Source organism: Oncorhynchus clarkii, chromosome 4, assembly GCF_045791955.1.
Source record: "Oncorhynchus clarkii lewisi isolate Uvic-CL-2024 chromosome 4, UVic_Ocla_1.0, whole genome shotgun sequence".
NCBI lineage: Eukaryota > Metazoa > Chordata > Actinopteri > Salmoniformes > Salmonidae > Oncorhynchus > Oncorhynchus clarkii.
Genome location: NC_092150.1, coordinates 25,568,580 through 25,587,339, shown reverse-complemented (window position 1 = coordinate 25,587,339; position 18,760 = coordinate 25,568,580). Strand labels below are relative to the sequence as shown.

The 18,760-nt window shown below is 43.7% G+C and overlaps 1 pseudogene; it reads right to left on the bottom strand.

Moving 5' to 3' along the window:
* LOC139407954 (inactive N-acetylated-alpha-linked acidic dipeptidase-like protein 2) overlaps positions 1–18,760 on the bottom strand; it is a 126,343-nt pseudogene that overhangs the window by 47,674 nt on the left and 59,909 nt on the right.

Below are 18,760 nucleotides of genomic sequence, written 5' to 3'. Positions count from 1 at the left end.
TGCATTGTGGTTAAGGATGTGGACCAGCAGTTTTCATAGAGAAGTTTTGCTTTCTTATCTGTGGCTGTGTGGATCCGGCAGCTGTGTATCACACACTGTGTAATCCCCCGAGATCAGGAGAAGTAAGAAAAATCTTGCCTCTTCAAAGACTTTCTGACACTACTGTGGCTGTGCTGGCTGTGCTGTGCTGTCTGTCTCTTTGTGTGTGTGTGTGTGTGTGTGTGTGTTACGGTCACCAGCCAGAGATCTTTTCTCTTTGTTATTCAGTAAAGTTTCTCAATCTTATGCCGTACAGCTGAATAATATTATATTTTGACATCTCAACCCTGTCCTCTGAATTCTTAATCACAGCCGATGGCTCTTGCACTCAAACCCCAGTGCACTCAAATAGTCCCAACGACCAATTTACACTGGAGTTATAGAATGCTCATCCTTCACCATGTGAATATTTAAACTTGAGAATAACATGGCTCTTTTAATTTGCACTCTCCCCTTTATCACTTGCCATTGTACTACCATTGCTGAATGTTTTATGTCATTGCTGTTTTCTTTTCCTCAGCTCTTAACCCTCCACATACTGTAAGTAGTGTCTGGCACATTACATTATCTCCAAGGCTGTGATGAGGTGCTCTAACAACACCCGTATTTCTTTCTGCCATCATATTTGTGGCCTTCCTTGCTGGAGACACATTTTTTTATAAAAGCCTCTGCTTTCAACCTGTCCTCCTGAAGACAAAGGGAGAAAAATGAGCCGCCAGGAGCCAGCCTTTAGCCGAGTCATCAGTGTCTGGCCAAGACAAGAACTACTGACTGCTGGATTCTAATAAAGCAACACTCCACTACATTGGGTCACTCATCCTTCGGCAACCTTCAGACAACAAACAAACAAACACACACACACACACACACACAGAGAGACACAAACAGAGACACACACACACTTAGAGACATATCGACAGTGATATACAGTCTTTCATATGGAGATTGGCCTGAGGTGATAACTTGGGGGATTGGGCCACACAGAGTTCTGCAAGTCAGTCTGTCCACAGGATGTCTGTCAGTTGGCACATAAGTTAAAGATGGTTGTGTGTGTGTTTGTGTGTCTGTTTTTTTATTCTACTAAGAATGAGAGAGTGAGAAAGAAAGGTTTATTATCTATTTCACTTGCTTTGGCAATGTAAACATATGTTTCCCATGCCAATAAAGCCCTTTGAATTGATTTAAAGGGAAGATGGAAGGGATATGGGAGCATAAGATTGACAGCACAGATTTATGTGTTTTGGATACTGAGTCAAACTCCTTTAGACAACTTTCCCCTGCAGTATATTAACGTTTTTCTCTTGTTCTAACAAATACAACATTTGTTCAAAATAAAAAGATGGGAGGGAAATGTTTGTATAATACATTTATACTGAAGTATACTAACAGTACATTAGTTTGACACTTTGGGATGATGAATGAGGGTCTGTGAGCGTGACGGGAGAGCAATTCAGGCTTAAGCCCAATTACTTCTTTGCATTTAAATGGAGAGCTGAACGGTAAGCAGGATGCACACTGTATATCAATGTTAGTTCCTAACTAGCTTCCGCCTCTAGGTTTGTCTAACACAGAACCCAAACCGGCTGCGCGGGTGCGCCATCGTGCATACATTTATTTTGTTCCCCCACGCCAAACGCGATCACGACACGCAGGTTAAAATATCAAAACAAACTCTGAATCAACTATATTCATTTCGGGACAGGTCGAAAAGCATTAAACATTTATGGCAATTTAGCTAGCTAGCTTGCGAGCTAATTTGTCCTTTTTAGCTAGCTTGCTGTTGCTAGCTAATTTGTCCTGGGATATAAACATTGAGTTCCTACTATCATAAATTAGGTGCATTACTGCCACTGACCTCATTAGTCTTTCAGTCACCCACGTGGGTATAATCAATGAGGAGATGACATGTGGGTACCTGCTTCTATAAACCAATGAGGAGATGGAGGGGGCAGGACTTGCAGCGCGATCTACATCAGAAATAGAACTGACTTCTATTTTAGCCCTTGGCAAGGCAGACGCTCGTTGGCGAGCAGTGTGGGTGCAATAATTGAATAACATAGATTTCAAAATGTATTTTTCAACGCTCGCACACGCTACGCGAGCGGTGTAGTCAGCCTGTTAGAGATCTAAAAAAGACAGAATAGTCTGACAACACATGAAAAGGCTTCTAAAACCATATTCCACGTCCATACTACCTGCCAGTCCCAATTAAGCTTCTCTCCTTACTCCACTCCATGAATTAATGAATTGTTCTTTTTTTCCACAGAGCCCTTGTAAGGCTAATGGCGCCTCAAGAGAATCATGCTGTGAGTTCAGAGATGGTCTCTTACCTTAGCAATAGACTCTTGGAATTTGAAGAGAGGATCCAAGGTCTCCGGTGACTCAGAAGAAAGAGGGTGTCAGAGAGAAAACAACTAATATCAGACTATTATTGATTTTGATATTACAGTATGTTAGAGCAGTTTCATAGCATAGAGTGTTTACGTGACTTAGTCTCATGAACATGGTTGAGCATATTCTGGGACTATTATATGCTCGTCAGCAAACCACTTTAAACATCCACATGGATCTCCCTTCCCGGCTGTAATGATCTGAGGCAGACGCTAAAGTATTTTATCTTATATCGCACTACAATTCATAGGGCCATTAATTCCAAGACAACACCAAACCCTTCCGGGGACACGCCGCTGTCAGTTCTTTTTGTACTGCTGTCAGACACATACGCAGAAGAGGCACTCAAATAATACCTGACAGAGAGCCTCAGCCTCTCCAAACAGCATCACCAGCATCTCTGATCCAACATCTAAATATTTCAAACCACTTTGCAGCATGAGGAGGCGGCCAAAAGTGGAGGAATATAAAACACAGCATGGTCTCCAGTCCCAGCCATCCCAGCCAAGGCAGGAGGCAGGATCCCCGGGTTATGGGGGAGAAAAGGGTGAGTCACACATGAGTCATCAGCCAGAACAGAGCCTGGCTCTCTCCCCCTCAGCCATGCACTACTCACTGACAGATTAAAGAAATAATGGAAGTAGCAGCCCCCCGCTAATGTGACACATAAGCTACATAGAGAACAACACAGGAGTTGTGCAGATTTTCAAGTACATACTCACAAACATGCACCCACACACAATTACAAAAATGCTGATCAGACAATACACCATTCAGGAAATACACTTAAAGGACATTGTACAAATACCTTGAGTGTTGCAAAAAAGTGTGCAATGTGAAGCTGAGTAGCATTCCAGAGTAGTAGATACTTTGTGTAGGTGAAGTAGAGGAGCACAAAGATTAGATGTTCTGCCATTAAAGACAACACTTCTGTCTACTTTAGTTACAGTCCTTTATTTTACTCTGTAAAGTGACCATCACAACACTTTACCTTTACATTGTAGGTGGTATGCTGTATACTGCAAGGTGCCTATGGAATGACAACAACGACATCCACTTTGATCCTCTGAGTGTGTCTGATAGTTCATTCAATCGTTTTCATCACAAAGCACTGTGTAATACAAATTTGTTCATGAGTATGGACCAAAGGCTGAATTCAAATTGTACCTCGTTTGAGTAGTTATCATGAATATGTATGCTTGAAACTAGCAGGACTGTGTGTCCCTGGGTAGCAACATTTTAACAGATGTACTAGGTGTCACAATTCCCTGTGGTTTTGTAGGTGTTGAGGTGCAGCTTAATGTAAAGTTCAGTGTGTCTGCATAGACCCCCAGATCTGAATGTCTGACCAGGAAATAGACATGCCTACTGCAGAAAGTGACAGAAAGCCATGATACATACCAGGGTAAGACCAGGAGAGAACAATAACATGTCTGGGCGGTGGGCATACCGTGGGGTGGGTGTTCCCTGCCAGACCTGTTAGCAGGGGCCTGCCTGCCTGCCAACTGGTGGCAGGAAGGTAGATGCAGGAAGGGGAGCAGGGGATGGAAGGTGGGGGACGGACGGGGGTGCTAGAGTCAAATGGTTGATCTGTTCTGCTGATGGCTGTAATTCTATTCAGCAACTACACCTCTGAATCCCCCACAGTGAAAACAAACACAAAACTAGTAGGAGGGCTGGAGGTCAGGAGTGAGAACCAAGAGCAACAAGACCCCTTGCTTCTATCCTGACCGTACCACAAGGGGATTGTTCAGTTTTGTTTAAGGTTACTGGGGCACTGGTATTTAGACTTACCCACTGATAGGAATGGACTATAAACTGGAAAAGGAAGCTTTGAATGGAGTAATCAGCCTGATACTGTAGATCACCCTCTCCAAAAGTCAAAGGCTTTGAAGCGAGGGATACTGTGGCTGGGAGTGCTTTGAGCAGTTTAGTGCAACATCATTTCCCAGAAACCATAACTAATGTTCTTTTGTTGGCAACAAGCTCATGAATATTCATCCACAAAGAGAAGGGAATAATCAGAGGCGTTAAAGCGGCGAAGCAGGGGAGGAGAGCTGGATCAGCTGTTGTTTTATATAGCTATCACTAATTTCATGAACCAGGGACTTGAGAGTTCAAGTTAATGTAGTGGGTTCAAGTGAAATAAGGATTCCATTATAAGACAGTGTCAGCCACATAAAAAGTGGTGAACCTTTTCACAAGAGAAAAGGAGAAAGAAATCGTCATTTTTGATTTCCACTCCAGCCGCATTCCCTTGATGTCTTTGTTCTTTTCCTTTGGGCAAGAGCAATAAGTACTGAACCCTGCAAATTAAATTGGGATTTTTAAACTGCATGTAATGGGTGACACGAATACAGCAGAGAAAACGGTTCCGTAGTAATGCTCATAAGCTTTGATATGCCCATGAAGACAGTACAGTTGATTTAGTAGGCCTATGCTTGTTTTATAGAGGGTTTACAATGGCTGTTTCTGATACTCTTCCAAGAGGATGACTTATTGCTTTATTAGAATCCCCCTTTATTAGAATCTCCATAGTGACTCAAGTTAATGGGAGGTTATACGTTTTAAAAGTTGATAAAGGATTGCAGGCATTATTCAGAGGGGAGATCATCAAATTATTCATTATGTATAGACTGGACTCAAGATACAGTAAATTATAATCAATGCAGAGCTAAGGGTTAGAGCTAAGGGGTTTGATATTACAACTTCTCTAGGTTATTGAACTCTATGGCGGGTGTTGAAGCATTGTGGGAGCACCTGGTAGCATTAGATATCTGTGTGAGCATGTCCTTGGCAAGGAAAACAAGCACCAACTACTGTATGCTCGTTTTAATATTTTAGAGTCGAGCACAGGCTGTTGTGTTGTCGTGCCAACAAAAGCACACAGTCACATTAACCGAAGCAAAGACTCGTTAAACGATTGAGAAATAGTACAAAGTAAGCTGTGCCACTGTGACATTGTCAGGCAGACATTACAACCCACTGGGCACAGACATCAATTCAACTATCTATTCCACGTTCTGCCTTTACCACGTGCCCGTCCTCCCCAAATAAGGTGCCACCAACCTCCTGTGGTGAATATAAATGTAGAAAGAGAACAATTTACTTTGTCACATCACTCAAAACTTCCTATTTTGTGGGCAGCTAAAACCATGATTTGGTTAAACAGTAAAGCGCATTATCCTCACGATTCCTGTACTGAAAGTGTCTGCCCTGCCACTGTTCCTGTGCTCTGGCTGGGGCCTGCTGCAGTGATGAGCGAGCCACTCTCCACCATAAGCTCATATAACATACAGTGGGGAGAACAAGTATTTTATACACTGCCGATTTTGCAGGTTTTCCTACTTACAAAGCATGTAGAGGTCTGTAATTTTTTATCATAGGTACACTTCAAGTGTGAGAGACAGAATCTAAAACAAAAATCCAGAAAATCACATGATTTTTAAGTAATTAATTTGCATTTTATTGCATGACATAAGTATTTGATCACCTACCAACCAGTAAGAATTCCGTCTCTCACAGACCTGTTAGTTTTTCTTTAAGAAGCCCTCCGGTTCTCCACTCATTACCTGTATTAACTGCACCTGTTTAAACTCGTTACCTGTATAAAAGACACCTGTCCACACACTCAATCAAACAGTCTCTAACCTCTCCACAATGGCCAAGACCAGAGAGCTATGTAAGGACATCAGCGATAAAATTGTAGACCTGCACAAGGCTGGGATGGGCTACAGGACAATAGGCAAGCAGCTTGGTGAGAAGGCAACAACTGTTGGCGCAATTATTAGAAAATCGAAGAAGGTCAAGATGATGGTCAATCACCCTCGGTCTGGGGCTCCATGCAAGATCTCACCTCGTGGGGCATCAATGATCATGAGGAAGGTGAGGGATCAGCCCAGAACTACACGGCAGGACCTGGTCAATGACCTGAAGAGAGCTGGGACCACAGTCTCAAAGAAAACCATTAGTAACTACGGCGTCATGGATTAAAATCCTGCAGCGCACGCAAGGTCCCCCTGCTGAAGCCAGCGCATGTCCAGGCCCGTCTGAAGTTTGCCAATAACCATCTGGATGATCCAGAGGAGGAATGGGAGAAGGTCATGTGGTCTGATGAGACAAAAATAGAGCTTTTTGGTCTAAACTCCACTCGCCGTGTTTGGAGGAAGAAGAAGGATGAGTACAACCCCAAGAACACCATCCCAACCGTGAAGCATGGAGATGGAAACATCATTCTTTGGGGATGCTTTTCTGCAAAGGGGACAGGATGACGGCACCGTATTGAGGGGAGGATGGATGGGGCCATGTATCGCGAGATCTTGGCCAACAACCTCCTTCCCTCAGTAAGAGCATTGAAGATGGGTCGTGGCTGGGTCTTCCAGCATGACAACGACCCGAAACACACAGCCAGGGCAACTAAGGAGTGGCTCCGTAAGAAGCATCTCAAGGTCCTGGAGTGACCTAGCCAGTCTCCAGACCTGAACTCAATTGAAAATCTTTGGAGGGAGCTGAAAGTCCGTATTGCCCAAAGACAGCCCCGAAACCTGAAGGATCTGGAGAAGGTCTGTATGGAGGAGTGGGCCAAAATCCCTGCTGCAGTGTGTGCAAACCTGGTCAAGAACTACAGCAAACGTATGATCTCTGTAATTGCAAACAAAGGTTTCTGTACCAAATATTAAGTTTAGCTTTTCTGATGTATCAAATACTTATGTCATGCAATAAAATACAAATTAATTACTTAAAAATCATACAATGTGATTTCTGGATTTTTGTTTTAGATTCAGTCTCTCACAGTTGAAGTGTACCTATGATAAAAAAAATACAGACCTCTACATGCTTTGTAAGTAGGAAAACCTGCAAAATCGGCAGTGTATCAAATACTTGTTCTCCCCACTGTATGCAATTGTGGAAAAAAAATACTTTACAAATTTATAAAAAATACAAAACTGAAATTTCAAATTTTCAAGTCTTTCTAGAGATGTTCGATCGGGTTCAAGTCCGGGCTCTGGCCGAGGCACTCAAGACATTCAGAGACTTGTCCCGAAGCCACTCCTGTATTGTCTTGTCTTGGCTGTGTGCTTAGGGTCGTTGTCCTGTTGGAAGGTGAACCTCACCCCACGTCTGAGGTCCTGCGTGCTCTGGAGCAAGTTTTCATCAAGGATCTCTCTGTACTTTGCTCCATTCATATTTCCCTTGATCCTGACCTGTTACCCAGTCCCTATAGATTGATGAGGATTTTTTAAATGTATTTTTAGAATAAGACTGTAACGTAACAAAATGTGGAAAAAGGGAATGGGTCTGAATACTTTCTGAATACACTGTATGACAGGCACTAATTTGTAATATAGCCCAAGTCGTTACTTTGGATTTTATAATGATATGGCCTAAGCCGACAGGCAGACAGAAGATGCTGAGAAAGACAGAGAGCACAACAGGGAGGAAAACAAAATGGCTAGAGCAGAGGCAGAGTTATAGAGTTGTATCCAATGATTTACAGTAAATCAAATCAAACGTTATTGCTCAAATACACATGGTTAGCAGATGTTAATGCGAGTGTAGCGAAATGCTTGTGCTTCTAGTTCCGACCATGCAGTAATATCTAACAAATAATCGAACAATTTCACAATAACTACCTTATACACACACAAGTGGAAAGGAATTCAAAATAATATGTACATATAAATATATGGATGAGCAATGGCCGTGCGGCATAGGCAAGACGCAGTAGATGGTATAGTGTACAGTATATACATGTGAGATGAGTAATGTAGGTTACATAAACATTAAATAAAGTGGCATTGTTTAAAGTGACTAGTAATACATTTATTACATCCAATTTTTAATTATAAAAGTGGCTAGAGACTTGAGTCAGCATGTTGGCAGCAGCCATTAAATGTTAGTGATGGCTGTTTAACAGTCTGATGGCCTTGAGATAGAAGATGTTTTTCAGTCTCTCAGTCCCAGCTTTGATGCACCTGTACTGACCTCGCCTTCTGGATGATAACGGGGTGAACAGGCAGTGGCTCAGGTGGTTGTTGTCCTTGATGATCTTTTAGGCCTTCCTGTGACATCGGATGGTGTAGGTGTCCTGGAGGGCAGGTAGTTTGCCCGCGGCGATGCGTTGTGCAGACCTCATTACCCTCGGGAGAGCCTTAATGTTGTGGGCAGAGCAGTTGCCGTACCAGGCGGTGATACAGCCCGACAGGATGCTCTCGATTGTGCATCTGTAAAAGTTTGAGTGTTTTCAGTGACAGGCCACATTTCTTCAGCCTCTTGAGGTTGAAGAGGCGCTGTTGCACCTTCTTCACCACGCTGTCTGTGTAGGTGGACCATTTCAGTTTGTCCATGATGTGTACGCCGAGGAACTTAAAACTTTCCACCTTCTCCACTACTGTCCGGTCGATGTGGATAGGGGGTGCTGTTTCCTGAAGTCCACATTCATCTCTTTAATTTTGTTGACGTTGAGTGAGAGGTTATTTTCCTGATACAACACTCTGAGGGCCCTCACCTCCTCCCTGCAGGCCATCTCGTCATTGTTGGTAATCAAGCCTACCACTGTAGTGTCGTCTGCAAACTTGATGATTGAGTTGGAGGCGTGCATGGCCACGCAGTCATGGGTGAATAGAGAGTACAGGAGAGGGCTGAAAACGCACCCTTGTGGGGCCCCAGTGTTGAGAATCAGCGGGGTGGAGATGTTGTTTCCTACCCTCACTACCTGGGTGCGGCCTGTCAGAAAGTCCATGACCCGGTTGCACAGGGCTGGGTTGAGACCCAGGGTCTCGAGCATAATGATGAGTTTGGAGGGTACTATGGTGTTAAATGCTAAGCTGTAATCGATGAACAGCATTCTTACATAGGTATTCCTCTTGTCCAGATGGGTTAGGGCAGTGTGATTGCGATTGCGTCGTCTGTGGAACTATTGTGGAGGTAAGCAAATTGGAGTCGGTCTAGGGTGTCAGGTAGGGTGGAGGTGATATGATCCTTGACTAGTCTCTCAAAGCACTTCATGATGACGGAAGTGAGTGCTACAGGGCAGTAGTCATTTAATTATCTTTGCCTTCTTGGGTGCAGGAACAATGGTGGCCCTCTTGAAGCATGTGGGAACAGCAGACTGTGATAGGGATTGATTGAGTATGTCCGTAAACACACCAGCCAGTCTGCGCATGCTCTGAGGACGCAACTAGGGATACCGTCTGGGCCGGTAGCCTTGCGAGGGTTAACACGTTTAAACGTTTTACTCATGTTGGCTGCGGTGAAGGAGAGCCCGCAGGTTTTGGTAGCGGGCCGTGTCAGTGGCACAGTATTGTCCTCACTGCGAGCAAAGAAGTTGTTTAGTTTGTCTGGGAGCAAGACGTCGGTGTCCGCGACGGGGCTGTTTTTCTTTTTTGTAAAACACTAAATGACTGATAGGGGGCGCTGTGTTGAAGCCACTGTGCCATCATCTTGGCAAACTCCCACCATTGTAAAATATATTTTGTAAACTATGGAAATGCATGTATTAATGTCTATATTCGTTGTTGCTTCATTGATTATATTACAGACACCTTAATGCATACTTTTACATTATATAATGTGAGCTCAAAACAAAAATGAAAAATGAAATGTTCCTTACATTTTTCTTGCTAATGTTACTGTCCTGTCTTACTGTTACTGTAATTGAGAAACGCTGTACTCTACTGCCAATGTTATGTGTCAGGAATACTGCCTGTATTTAAGGGTGTGTATGGTAAGGGTGAATGTGTATGGCACATTGTGATATGGGCTGGTGTGGATAAAATGTCATTGCCCAAATTGTTGTCCCAGTGTGTACACAGTGTGTACCCAGCAGGAAAACATGCATTGCATGGACTGGGCAGCTTCTAAACACTTGTGCCATACATTCCCATCTATTCAACACGAAACCAATTCAAACGGAAAGTCTGTTGACAGTTCTACAGTAAATCCACATCCCATGAGTCCATTGCCACCTGCCGTGTGGAGCTCCCTTACCACTGTTCCACGCATGCCTGGGAAGTGTTAGTTGATGATTAGGCAGAAGAGCCAAGCCGAGCTGAGTTAATGATCTTTCTGTCCCCTGACACAAACACTCCCCTTCAGTGCCCACAATCTGATCGGTCCCAGGAAAGCCTGGGTCAAGTGGAGACACAGTGGTGGGAGGAAGGCAGGCACAGATAGGGCTCTACCCCTTTGCCCTTCCTGTCTCCAAAGTGCCCTTTCGGTTCTGGTATAATTTCCCACAAATGTTTTTTGTTGTTGTTCTGAACCCACTGCCCGCAAGTCGTCATTAAATTCTCATCTATGCTTCAGAACCAAAAAGTTTTGCATCTTGATTGTTGACTGTCACGGATACCATTATCCTGTGTGTGTGTGTGTATCCTGTGTGTGTTTCTTTTCTCTCCGTCTCCCCTCACAGGTGAAAATCATCACTCCCCAATCAGTCAACAATCAACCCATCAATCAGAAGACACACCTCCTCCTGTTTCCTACCCTATCACAGTTCCTTCCCCATGGTTTAAAAACCCCATCATTTGTTTGCTCTAGAGCTCAATCTTTGTAATGCCATGTTGGTAGATAGCTGTTCTTTGTAGATTTCAGGAGAGCTCAATCTTTGTAATGCCATGTTGGTAGATCTCTGCTCTTGATAGATTTCAGTAGCACAATCTCTTTGTAAATGCCATGTATGTAGATCTCTCTCTTTGTGTATTAATTAACCTCTTCTTTTGTTTGAGCACCTCCAAATCACTTTGTCATCTCCTGTGAGTATTGTTTTTGCTTATGGTGTTTGCTGGTGGGAAAAGGGGAAACCAAGACAAGTCGCCCATGGGCATACACTACCCGTAGGTAAACTTTGTTAAAACACACTAGTTAGAACTGGGCGGACCACCCACTGTATTTTTGGTTAGTTAGCTGTTGTTGAAATAGGCTAGTCTAGCTTAGGGGTGTTTTGAATACTTATTGTTTCTTTCCTTGGGTCCAGCTCAGCCCCTTTTCCTGCTCCCCCCCATTACCGTGTGTTTATAAATAAACCCTGAGTTTGACGGTATTATTTCGGTTGTCGTGGTTATTTCGTTCACACGTACTTTGTCACAATTATAATTTACATGAGTTATGTTACGGGTCTCACTACCATCCCCCCTAGACTGTTGGGCCAAAAGGGATTCGTAACATAAGTGGGGGCTCATCCGGGATATGTCTTTACTGACACCCATGCCGCTCATGTAGATTGTTGTAGTGGTATAGTTCAGTGTTGAGCGTCATAGCTGAAGTAGCATTAGTGTTTGCTATTTTCGTTGGCTCTTGTGAAGTAGTGTAAGATGGCTACTTTTGATTTGAAGTCCTTTTTGGATAATCCTTCGTGGGAGGTTTTTGATAAATGTCGTAGAGTTGATTTAATGACCTTGGCTGACCATTACTCTATCGATTCCACAGAATGTAGTTAAGTCGGAGGTTAAAAAGCTGGTGTTAAATGTATTGTTGGAAGAGCAGGTGCTTGTGTTACCGCTGCCTGAGCATACTAACCCTGTAGGGGATGTTGCTGCTCCTGTAAGCCCATTGGTGTCTGATAATGAGGGCGAGGCTAAAACACCAGCCACATTGTCCCATTTTGATCCACGCTCCCCACTGTCAAACGGTGATGCCAGGAGGGATGTCCGTTTAGCACAGTTCCAGCTAGAGGTGGAAGAGAGAGCCCAAATTAGGCGAGAGACTCTCCAGTTGGAGATGTGTAAAATTGAGGCAGAAAGAGAACAACGGCATTTGGAGATGTGTAAAATTGAGGCAGAAAAAGAACGAGAACAGAGGCAGATGACGTTTAAAATGCGCCAGATGGAACTGGAGGCAGAGACAGCGAGGCTAGCCTTCGTTCCTACTGTTCCTGTTAGTGAGTCGTCCTCACCAGCTGAGTCCTCAAACACGTTTGACATTAGTAGGCAGATTGCCTTAGTACCTTTGTTCAGAGAGTCGGAGGTTGACTCCTATTTTTGTGTATTTGAGCGTATAGCCGTAGCATTGAAGTGGCCTGAAGAGGTATGGTGCCTATTACTTCAGTGTAAATTAACTGGTAAAGCCCAAGAGGTTTTGTCAGCGCTACCTCTAGAGGACAGTTTGAATTATGAAGTGGTCAAAGCTACTGTTCTTCGTGCCTATGAGCTTGTGCCTGAGGCATACCGACAGAGATTTAGGTCTCATAGAAAGTCTTCTAGTAAGACTTATGTGGAATTTGCTAGAGACAAGGGAAATCTGTTTGATAAATGGCATGCTGCTAGTAAGGTAACTGATTTCAACTCTCTCCGGGAGTTAATCTTGTTGGAAGAGTTTAAAAATTGCTTACCCGAACGCATTGTAGTTTACCTAAACGAACAGAAAGTATCCTCCCTGGCAGAAGCGTCTGTGTTGGCAGACGAGTTTGTGTTGACGCACAAGAGTGTGTTTTCGGCTCAAACTGAGAGTAGAACCACTGGGTTTCCTACCTTTAGCCCTAGTCAACCAGCAGTAGTATATAAAGCACGCCAGAAGAATGAGCGTTCCTGTTTCTATTGTCATAAAGTGGGACATATGATTAATGATTGCTTCCTGCTTAAACGCAAACAAGGGATGCCTCTTCGTGCCAAGCCACCAACAGGTGTTGCTCTAATTCGTACGGTTGTGAGGTCTGCAACAAAACAGGTGCCTAAGGGTAACTGTAGTTTGAAAGTCTCAGTCCCCAACCGCAGTTATGAACCATTCATTTCCGAGGGGTTTGTGTCCCTAACGAATGACGAAGCGTCTCAGCGTCCGGTTAAAATCCTTAGAGATACTGGTGCGGCGCAGTCGTTTATATTGTCTGATGTGTTGCCCTTATCTGACGATACATACTGTGGTTCCAGTGTGTTAGTGCAGGGTATTGAAATGGGTTTTGTCCCAGTGCCGTTGCACTTTGTGAAAGTACACTCTGAGTTAATCAGTGGAATATTCAGAGTGGGGGTACGTCCTAAGTTGCCAGTGAAAGGTGTGACCTTTATAATGGGTAACGATATTGCCGGAGGAAAGGTAGTACCCGTATTGGAAGTATTGGATAAAAGTGACCACTCTCTCTCGAATGAGTTGGCACAGAGTTATCCACATGTGTTCCCCGCTTGTGCTGTCACTCGTGCTCAGGCACTACAAGAGGGTGACGTGATAGATTTGTCGAACACTGTTCTGTTCAAAGAGGATGATCAAGAGGATGGATTGTGTGATACCTCTGAGAAGCTGATCACCTCTGACAAACAGCCCAGGAAAGAATCAAAGTACGTTGAAGTTATTGCTGATGCAATACAATTACCAGTCACTCGTGAACAGCTGATTGCTAACCAAAAGGTTGACAACAAGCTTGCTAAATGTTTTTCTAGTGTTGTCTCGTTAGAAGAGGTGAAGAAGAAGAATGTGGCTTACTTCATTGATGGTAATCTCCTCATGCGTAAATGGAAATCCCATGTTGATGCAGGTGGAGATTGGAATGCTGTTTACCAAATAGTGATTCCTACAGCCTTTCGACAGAATGTGTTATCCCTTGCTCATGATCACCAGTGGTCTGGTCATTTAGGAATTACAAAGACTTATGATCGGATCCTTCGACATTTCTTTTGGCCGGGTTTAAAACAAGATGTGGCTCAGTTCTGTCGGACATGCCACACATGTCAGATAACAGGAAAACCAAATCAGGTTATTCCTCCCGCTCCTCTTTGTCCCATACCTGTAATAGGTGAACCATTTGAGCATGTGGTGGTTGATTGTGTCGGACCGTTACCGAAGACAAAATCGGGTAACCAGTTTTTGTTAACGATAATGTGTATGGCTACAAGATACCCCGAGGCTATTCCTCTGAGAAGGATTACAGCTCCGATAGTGAGTAAAGCCTTAATAAAATTCTTCACGACATTCGGGTTACCTAAGGTGGTACAAAGCGATCAAGGTACCAATTTCCTATCCAAGCTCTTCAAGCAGGTGTTGAAATCCTTATCAATTACGCACCGTGTATCAAGCGCCTATCACCCAGAGTCTCAGGGTGCGCTTGAAAGATGGCATCAGACACTGAAGTCTATGCTACGTAAATATTGTTTGGAATCTGAGAAAGATTGGGATGAGGGAGTTCCTCTAGTTTTGTTTGCTGCTCGTGAAACTGTGCAGGAGTTCCTAAGTTTCAGCCCGGCTGAACTAGTGTTTGGTCACACAGTAAGAGGACCAATGAAAGTCCTTAAAGAACAGTTCTTGTCCCAAGAGTTGTGTACCAGAGATGAGAATGTGTTGGACTATGTTAGTCGCTTTCGTGAGCGCCTACACCAAGCTTGTGCTCTTGCAAAGGAAGCTCTGTCTTCCTCACAGAGGAGCATGAAAATACACTATGATAAAGAGGCTGTTTCTCGTCCACTACAGCCAGGTGACCAAGTACTGGTGTTATTACCTGTTCCAGGATCTTCACTGTCAGCTCGTTTCTCTGGTCCTTATTTAATTGAAAAGAAAATAAGTGAAACTGACTATGTGCTTCAAACTCCTGATAGACAACGCCAATCTCGTGTGTGTCACATTAACATGTTGAAAGCTTACCACACCCGACCCATCACACAGTTAGATAGTTCAAAAACTGAAGGTACTGCTGTCTCCTCTGCTACTACTGCTATGATAGTGGACTGTCAAATTGATGATGTTGATGGCTTGGAGTTGCGCAATACTCAACAGCAGTGTGTTAGATTGCCCAACTCAGAAATGCTGCTGTCTATCCAGTCAGGTCTGGTTCATTTAACGGATGGACAGGCTAAAGATATTGTGAGGCTACTACACAGTTTTCCATGTCTCTTTAATGACGTTCCTACTCGCACAAATGTGTTGGAACATGACATTAATGTTGGAAATGCTACTCCTATCAAGCAACACCCATATCGTATCAACGCTTCCAAGAGGAAGATAATGAGGGATGAGGTGAAATATTTGTTGGAGAATGACCTGGCTACGCCAAGTTCCAGCCCTTGGAGTTCTCCTTGCATTCTGGTTCCTAAACCTGATGGTACGTCCAGGTTATGTACGGATTATCGAAAGGTAAATTCTGTCACAATGCCAGATTCGTTCCCGTTACCCAGACTGGACGACTGTATCGACACTATTGGTGCTGCTAAGTATGTAACTAAGTTGGACCTCTTAAAAGGTTACTGGCAGGTTCCGTTAACTTCACGTGCTTCAGAGATTTCTGCCTTTGTGACCCCAGACAACTTCCTACAGTACTCAGTCATGGCTTTTGGGATGCGAAATGCACCAGCCACTTTCCAACGACTAGTTAACTCCGTATTAGCTGGCGTTCCTAATTGTAGTGCATACCTTGATGACCTAGTGATTTATTCGTCTGAGTGGTCAGATCATGTTGACTTGCTAAGGGTAGTATGTGAACGGTTGGCAGCTGCTTCTCTAACCCTGAACTTGGCAAAGTGCGAGTTTGGGAAGGCTACTGTTACCTATCTCGGTAAAGAGGTTGGCCATGGACAGGTGCGCCCTGTTGATGCCAAGGTCTTGGCTATAACTGCATTCCCTGCACCTACCACCAGACGAGAGCTACGCCGCTTTTTAGGGATGGTTGGCTACTACCGTAGCTTCTGCAAAAATTTCTCTGCGGTAGTTGCTCCATTGACTGATTTGTTCAGTCCGGCAAGACCATTTGTGTGGTCCCCTGATTGTAAGAGAGCTTTTGAATCAGCGAAAGCACTCTTATGTAGTACCCCTGTACTTGCTGCTCCGGATTTTGAACAACCGTTCAAGCTTGAGGTAGATGCTATTGCCAGAGGTGCTGGTGCTGTTCTACTGCAGCAGGACAAGAGTGGAGTGGATCATCCCGTTTGTTATTTTTCCCGTAAATTTAATAAATGTCAAACAAACTATGTGACAATAGAACAAGAAGCTCTTGCCTTGTTGTTGGCTCTGCAATACTTTGAAGTATACATTGGTTCCAGTGCCCTACCAGTGATTGTATATACTGACCATAACCCCTTAGTTTTTCTCCACCGTATGTACAACCAGAACCAGCGCCTTATGCGTTGGGCGCTGATTGTACAAAATTATAATTTGGAGATCCGCCACAAAAAGGGTTCTGATAATGTGTTGGCAGATGCTTTGTCTCGTGTGTAAAAATTATTTTTGTAAGGTTGACTTTGTTATTGTGAGTATTAATTGAAATACTGTGATCGCAATCCCCCCTAGGGTTGCTCTTTTAAGGGTGGGAGTGTTACGGATACCATTATCCTGTGTGTGTGTGTGCATCCTGTGTGTGTTTCTTTTCTCTCCGTCTCCCCTCACAGGTGAAAATCATCACTCCCCAATCAGTCAACAATCAACCCATCAATCAGAAGACACACCTCCTCCTGTTTCCTACCCTATCACAGTTCCTTCCCCATGGTTTAAAAACCCCATCATTTGTTTGCTCTAGAGCTCAATCTTTGTAATGCCATGTTGGTAGATAGCTGTTCTTTGTAGATTTCAGGAGAGCTCAATCTTTGTAATGCCATGTTGGTAGATCTCTGCTCTTGATAGATTTCAGTAGCACAATCTCTTTGTAAATGCCATGTATGTAGATCTCTCTCTTTGTGTATTAATTAACCTCTTCTTTTGTTTGAGCACCTCCAAATCACTTTGTCATCTCCTGTGAGTATTGTTTTTGCTTATGGTGTTTGCTGGTGGGAAAAGGGGAAACCAAGACAAGTCGCCCATGGGCATACACTACCCGTAGGTAAACTTTGTTAAAACACACTAGTTAGAACTGGGCGGACCACCCACTGTATTTTTGGTTAGTTAGTTAGCTGTTGTTGAAATAGGCTAGTCTAGCTTAGGGGTGTTTTGAATACTTATTGTTTCTTTCCTTGGGTCCAGCTCAGCCCCTTTTCCTGCTCCCCCCCATTACCGTGTGTTTATAAATAAACCCTGAGTTTGACGGTATTATTTCGGTTGTCGTGGTTATTTCGTTCACACGTACTTTGTCACAATTATAATTTACATGAGTTATGTTACGGGTCTCACTACCATCCCCCCTAGACTGTTGGGCCAAAAGGGATTCGTAACATTGACCAATGAATGACCAGTCATCAACATCGGCGCACATACTGTAGCTAGCTACCTGCTCTCTTCGGTACATGAATTAAACTAGCTTCAGTAGGCTAATATTTGTGAGCATGAACTATATTAGTGTATTGTATTGTACTGTAATATATGAACTGGAATTACGCACATCGTTCAAACCATGATAAAGCAGGTAGAGAACATGCAATTCTGGTGCAGCACATCAAATAAAATAAATGTTTTGTCACATATACATGGTTAGCAGATGTTAATGCGAGTGTAACAAAATGCTTGTGATTCTGGTTCCGGTAGTGCAGTAATATCTAACAAGTAATCTAACATTTCCACAACAACCAACTAATACACACAAATCTAAAAGGGGTGAATGAGAATATGTACATATAAATATATGAATGAATGATGTCTGAGCGGCATAGGCAAGGTGCAATAGATGGTATAAAATACAGTATATACATATGATATGAGTAATGTAAAATATATAAACATTAATAAAGTGGCATTATTTAAAGTGGCATTGTTTAAAGTGACCATTTTGTAAAGTGGCCAGTGATTGTGTCTCAATGTAGGCAGCAGCCTCTCTGAGTTAGTGATTGCTGTTTAGCAGTCTGATGGCCTTGAGATAGAAGCTGTTCTTCAGTCTCTTGGTCCAAGCTTTGATGCACCTGTACTGACATCACCTTCTGGATGGTAGCGGGATGAACAGGCAGTGGCTCGGGTAGCTGTTGTCTTTGACATTTTTTTTGTTCTTCCTGTGACATCACGTGCTAAAGGTGACATGGAGGGCAGGTAGTTTGCCGCCGGTGATGCGTTGTGCAGACCGCACTACCCTCTCGAGAGCCTTATTGTTGTGGGCAGAGCAGTTGCCGTACCAGGCTGTGTTACAGCCCGACAGGAAGCTCTTGATTGTGGATCTGTGGAAAGTTAGTCAGGGTTTTGGGTGACAAGCCAAATTTCTTCAGCCTCCTGAGGTTGAAGAGACTCTGCTGTGCCTTCTTCACCACACTGTCTGTGTGGGTGGACGATTTCAGTTTGGGGGTTTCTCCCTCTGCTGTTTCCTGAAGTCCACGATCATCTCCTTTGTTTTGTTGACGTTGAGTGAGGTTGTTCTCCTGAAACCACACTCCGAGTGCCCTCACCTCCTTTCTATAGGCTGTCTTGTTGTTGTTGGTAATCAAGCTCACCACTGTTGTATCGTCTGCAAACTTGATGATTGAGTTGGAGGCGTGCATGGCCATGCAGCCGTGGGTGAACAGGG